Genomic DNA, 6,268 nt, shown 5'->3' with positions numbered 1-6,268 from the left:
TCTCATTTTCGTTTTAGTTTTCCTGAGGGAGTATTTATTCTTCGAATATAAAACACCTTAAATAAGTGTATTTCGTTTACGTTCACGATTAAAGTCTGTTGTATATTAAATATTAGGATAATTATGCATTTATATTCCATAGAAAATTTATGTAAAAAAGAGGTTAAAGAATTAACGTTACTTAAAAAATTATTATTCTTCATGTTTATTTATTTTTAATTTTAGTAATTTATTTAATAAACTGATTCATGAAGACATTTTTATATATTACTTTACATTAGTTTAAATGTTAACTAAGGCATTTCGTTGACAGTTTTTAGGAAGGGAGACTGTCTAAATGCATGTTAAATATAATTAAGAAACTCTCTAAATGTATAAGCTTTCATGAAAAAAAATATTATTGACTGAAATTATTTATTCTCTCAATTATTTAACTTTTGCTTTCTTAAGAGCACACTTTGTATTGAAGCTATATTTTTTTTCAAAAATAAAATATAGGGAAAATGTCATTAGTGACCCTTGTCCCCATCCCCAACACACATTTCATAACTTTTTTAATGATTAACCTTAGTATGAAAGTGTTATAGAGCTAAATGCTTAGATATTGATATATTATGATTATTTACTTGAAGATTATGATCAATATCCTTAGAAAAAGACCAATAAAACACTATAGATGGTTTAAATATAAAATATAACTCCCAGGTTACTAAAGTACTAAGTACATTTTACAAAACAGTCAAGTTAAATTGCAGTGGCATTTCTTATTGGGTCAATAAGCTTAATTTCATCTTTAAAAAAATTGTGGGTGACTTTATGGAATGTAATTACTGTCCCCCTCATTTTCTTTTAAGAAATTGCAAGCAAGTAAAAAATTTTGATTTGTATAGAATGTACTTACTTCTATAAAAATATAGATGGCTAAATTAAAGAAATGAAATAGTTTTTCATCTATTTGGTAAAAACTACTGCAAATGCAGTTAAAGGGGACAGAAATTACCTAAGGTCTATAATTTACTTTACTATTTTAAAACTTTTCAATATATTTGATTCATTTGGTTTTGTTTTTGCATATTTAGTTTCTTTTATGACAGATTTCAAGCAATAAAAGACCATTATTATTTGACATATAGGAATCTTGGTAAACATAAGAATACCACATTTTAAAACTTAAGAGTAAATTATTGGCAGATATTGATTTTACTGAGGTAAAGTTGAAATTATCTACTTATAAGTGTTTAGACAGTTATGAATATGTTCTGTTTTGTGTTCCAACTGCTGTTTGATTTAGAAAATCAAAATAGTAACTTTGTATAATAAAACAATAGCTGAAAATTTTCTTAAATTCAATTGTATTTTAATTTAAAAAGTTTTTAATTGGAAGTTTACTTAGCATTTTTGTGTTCTTTTTTACTCTTATTAAGAACTGAATAATTTAGAATGTCTACACAATCGCTTTAAGTTATAATTTTAACAACAATCTATAAATTTTGAAGATAAATAAAAATTAGGTAACTTAGTAAGAAGTTACTTAGAAAAACTATGAGAAATAATTAACTGAAACTTTACTGTGCTATTTGGATGAAAAGTTAAATATACAAAAGAAGATATAGAAAAATTAAATTAAATTTTCCTTTAAAAAATGCCACCAAGGCAAATTTCAAAACAATAATTAGTTTAGATGAAATATTCAAGTTATGATTAAGTATATGAAAGCAAATGATATATAATATGTTTTTAAATTATTATAGAGCAAGTGGTGTAGTTAAGAAAAATATATATTTTGAAATTACAATAATAATGGTGCCCCTTTTTGTAGTTACTGCGCCAGTACCCAAAAAAGTATTTAAAAATACAAACAAGAGTTTTGGTTTTTCATGATTACGTGTTTACTTTGAAAATGTGATTTAACTTAAGGTAATATGAAAATATAAGTAATACATAGATGTTTTGTAATGAAAAAGTAAAAATTCTGTTAAAAAGTTATCAATATTTCTTCAAAATTCTAGATATAATCTATTTTCTTAAAAAATATATTAGTTACGCTTTGAATTAAATATTATTTAAAAAGTTTTTTTTTTTAATATTTACTAATAATTCTCGATTCATAGAAAAATAATAAATATTTTCTTCGTGTGTTTTAAAAACGCTTACGTAAGGCGACAGTGATTACATTTTTCCATGCAATTACAAATTAAAACTGTCTCTGAATTTTTATTTTTAAGGTTGTCTTCATTGCTGGTCGTTGATTTGAGTTAATTTTGAGATGAATTTTTCCTATTTGTCTTAGGAAAAAGTTACAATTTTGAGAAAATCAGAAACGCGTTTAAAAAGAGTAGCTATAAATAATAATAAGATAATCAGGGTATATATGGTTAAGTCATTCCTTTGTATTTTTTTAATTTATAGAGGATTTCTAAATTCATAGCTTTCTATTTGGAAATTTTGAATTTTTTTTTCATCTCTAAAAAGTTTTTTTTTAGTTTTTGAAATTATATTTTTCATGTTACGAAACTTTTGCTGATCAATTATTTTTTTTCTTTACATATTGTTTAAATTTGCTGTTATTTTAAATATCCACCAGGAACAAATGTTCATGTTGAACAGTTTTTTAAGATATTAAAATTTGATTTTGATAATTTGGCAATCTCACAATTTTTTAAGATTACATAAATATACAGAAAATATTTAATTATGCAAGGTATTTCTGACATTTTCGAAGATCGTAAGGAAAAATTAATTAATTCTTATTTATTAATTTCAATTATAATTTATAAATGTTATTTAACATCAGGTTAAATAACATTTACAATTATTTAATTTATAAATTGCCCATTAATTTTATTTATTATTCAGTTCTTAAATACAATTTACGATTTATTTTTCTTTAAAAAAAGTTTTAAGAGTATAATTTTTTTTTCTTTTAGGTTATTTTGTTAGTGCTTAGAGTAATTTTTTTTCCTTCTTTTTTGCACTTTCCAAGATCATTTTTGGAGAATATATAGATTAACGTTCTGGTCCTGATAATAATAAACGCGTAATGTCAGTGTCTTTCGAAACACAATTAAGCTTATTTATTGACGTCGGCACAAATTTCTACGTTGTAATTAGTTGTGCTTACAAGTCATAATGAATCGAAGATAAACTATTATTAACGAACGTGCATCAAACTAATCAGTATCCGGGAGCCCTAGACACTCAGGGGGCTTTGAGAATCATACTTTTATAAATTGTATTTAAAAAAAAAATAAGAATAAACAACATTGTCCTATAAATAGATATTTTTTTAATAAATATATTCTATTGTGTGTGCATGTAAAGTGTGCCTTTTGTGTTCCTTTCTATAAATAGTAATTGATTCTCTTGCAAACACCAATAGTTTGTATATTTTATCATCAGTAAAACTTAAAAAGGCAAATAACATCGATTTTTCTACGTTCTATTGAAGTTATTAGGTACTCAATAGCTCAACTCTCACTGCTCTATTTGCCCCGGCATAATTCATACGTACTTGTAAAAAAATTAATGTGGGCAAATTTTCTTTTAAGTGATAATGTCACTTAAAATGCTTGACCACCACCAATTCTGTTTTGTATTCAAAATTAGTTAAATTAAGTAATAATTGAAAGAGTTTAGAATTACACAACACTATGATACAGCAAATTTTTAAATTTGTAATGGCTGACGTACATTGAAAGATGTTTTAATAACCGCTAAGTTTAACAAAATATTTCCTACCATTTGATTTTTTTTTTCTTGATTTGTTGTACCTTTTTTTTTTTTAAATTTGATTATTTTAATTATCGGTTTCCATGATTTTGAAGAGTGTTTTATTATTTGAGAGTTGCAACTAATTAGAATTTCAAATTTTTTTTCAAATTATGCATAGTTTAAAAATGCTTTGTTTACGTACATTGAGTTTTTGGGGTAATCAAAATTCGTTAAAGTTATTGCAAATCTTAAAAAATGCTTTATTTTATGTGTCTGAACTTTTTTTAGTTCGATTTCAAACAATGTGGCACCCCTAGCACCTCAACATTTTTATCTTGACTCCAGTTTGTCTCAATATTGGTCATATATGAACATGGACAGATATTGGCCTTTATAGGGTCAATATAGAGCCTATATTGGTTAGAAAATGAATGTGAAACATCGGGTGAGTCGATAATTCTATTTAGGGCCTATATTGGTTGTAAAGTGGCTTGAAAATATCGGATGAATCAGATAATTCTATATAGGACCAATATCGAAACAATAACCGCCATTTTAACCCTTATTCAGATAAGAAGTGAATATTGGTCCAATGAGAGCCGAGTTACTTTGCTGCTAGGGATGTTCCAGAGGCAAAAAACATTTCAGTGCCGGGGGAGGGGGGCTATTAAGACGGCCCTGCAGAGAATATTATCGTTATTGAAATAAAGCTATAAGGTAGCTAACTGATGTTATACTTTAAATAAATGAAAAGAATAAGTGCTTGTGATTTATCTTACGAGCAAAAATTCATTTTTCTCACGTCTTTCCCGAATTGTCAAATTAAAATTTTGACTGATTTATGGAGTGTAGTGCTGAAACTACATCTTGCACCCGCTGTCCAAATATCAGAACTTCAGCACAAGCTGTTTTGCTGTAATAAGTGAAACACACATACCTTTCCTTTTTAGTATTTAAATATAAGCTGCTCACAGTAAATAGTTAAGTCCGCATTGTTTGTTAATATTTCAATAAAAAAAGGAGCACCTTTTTCATGCATTTTCTACTGGTTTAATTTTTATTATTTACTTATTTATTGACGTTTAAAATTTGTTTTGTATTCATCACTTTTAATTATAATTTTCAGAATTATCATTAAAAAATTAATTTTATGGGTAATAATCAAAATTCACTTTTTAATCTGTTAAATTTAAAAAAACAGGAGAAAAAAACTAATTCTCACAGAAAAAATTATTTTCTATTCGTCTAAAGTTGTCTTCCTTAAATTTAATTCGGGGACTTATTATTGCATGGACTATCGGGACTTGTACACAGTCCCTGAAGAAGGCACTAAATAGCTATTATTAATATTTTTTAACCATATTATCTGTATTTGACCCGTCTATTTTTTATACGTTTTGTAAGACATTATTAACAAAAATGGTGCTTATGCTATACAAATATAATTAATCTGAAAAATAAAATTAGAAATCTGTACACTTAACTATTTTCAATAAAACAATATTAGTATTCTATACGAGATTCATAATTTAGAAATTCTTTATTTAGACAATATTTTTAAAATGTATACAGGATTTGTGAAAAATTTAGAAATTTTTCTAATTAATTGCGACTTTTTTAATTTGAAATTTTTTTAGCTTTGAAAATTAAAAACGTCACATTCCGAAAGAGAGCACTAACCGAAGTTCAGACAATGGGCTCAAGTTCACCGTCATAGTTGGACCCGGATTTAATTGACATATGTTCTCGAATTAAGTTCTTTGATTCGTGTCTTTTTGGTATTGAAAAAAAAATTTTTTAAAGAAATTAACGCACTTATACATTTTTATAGAAAAATTAAATAACAGAATAAATCTTGACTATTTTATAAAAAACATTTAAAAAAATATTGATCCTCCCCGGCGGGGAATCGAACCCCGGTCTCCCGCGTGACAGGCGGGGATACTGACCACTATACTACCGAGGACACATTCTTTATTAAAATAAAAAATTTAAAATACCCAAAACTGTAAATGCAGAATAAGTATTTAAACTTAATTTTATCTAGAAGTTAAAATTTATAATGAATCTGTCAATTGTTAACAAACCAATTACTTTTTCAAAATTATTATTAATTAAGAAATGAAAATTAACGATAAGAAACATGGCATTTAAATTAAATTAAAAACTTAATTATCAGGTGAAAACTGTATGTAGCCGTATTTTTATTGAAATCAGAGTAGTTAACACATTTAAATTGTTTAATTCTTATATTTAGATGGAAAATACTTCAAAATTTGCATGAAATTTATTTTGAAATAAATTGTTACTGATGCTTGGTGCTGCCATCTCTGTTACAATATAACAACTCAATTAATTTCTAAGCAATATTTTCGACACACATCAAGGAATTATTTTAATATTATTGAGGGTGCGTAGCCAAATTAGTCAACAAAAAAGCATATTTTAAGCACTTTTCAAGCACTCAAAGAATATTTTAAGCACTTTAAAAAAATATCATAATCAAGCAGGGATGGAAAGTTTTTGACAATTGACGGTTTTATCTTGTTTTAACCGT

General features: G+C 25.9%; 1 non-coding gene across 1 annotated transcript; it reads right to left on the bottom strand.

The window, feature by feature from the left end:
* Nucleotides 1–5,605: 5,605 nt before the first annotated feature.
* TRNAD-GUC (transfer RNA aspartic acid (anticodon GUC)) lies at nucleotides 5,606–5,677 on the bottom strand. The gene has a single exon. It is a non-coding gene; the product is annotated as a tRNA-Asp (tRNA).
* Nucleotides 5,678–6,268: the final 591 nt, after the last annotated feature.

This window comes from Parasteatoda tepidariorum, chromosome 2 (genome assembly GCF_982258835.1).
Source record: "Parasteatoda tepidariorum strain Cologne lab strain chromosome 2, Ptep-v5.0, whole genome shotgun sequence".
NCBI lineage: Eukaryota > Metazoa > Arthropoda > Arachnida > Araneae > Theridiidae > Parasteatoda > Parasteatoda tepidariorum.
This window is presented reverse-complemented; position numbering and strand designations above follow the sequence as displayed.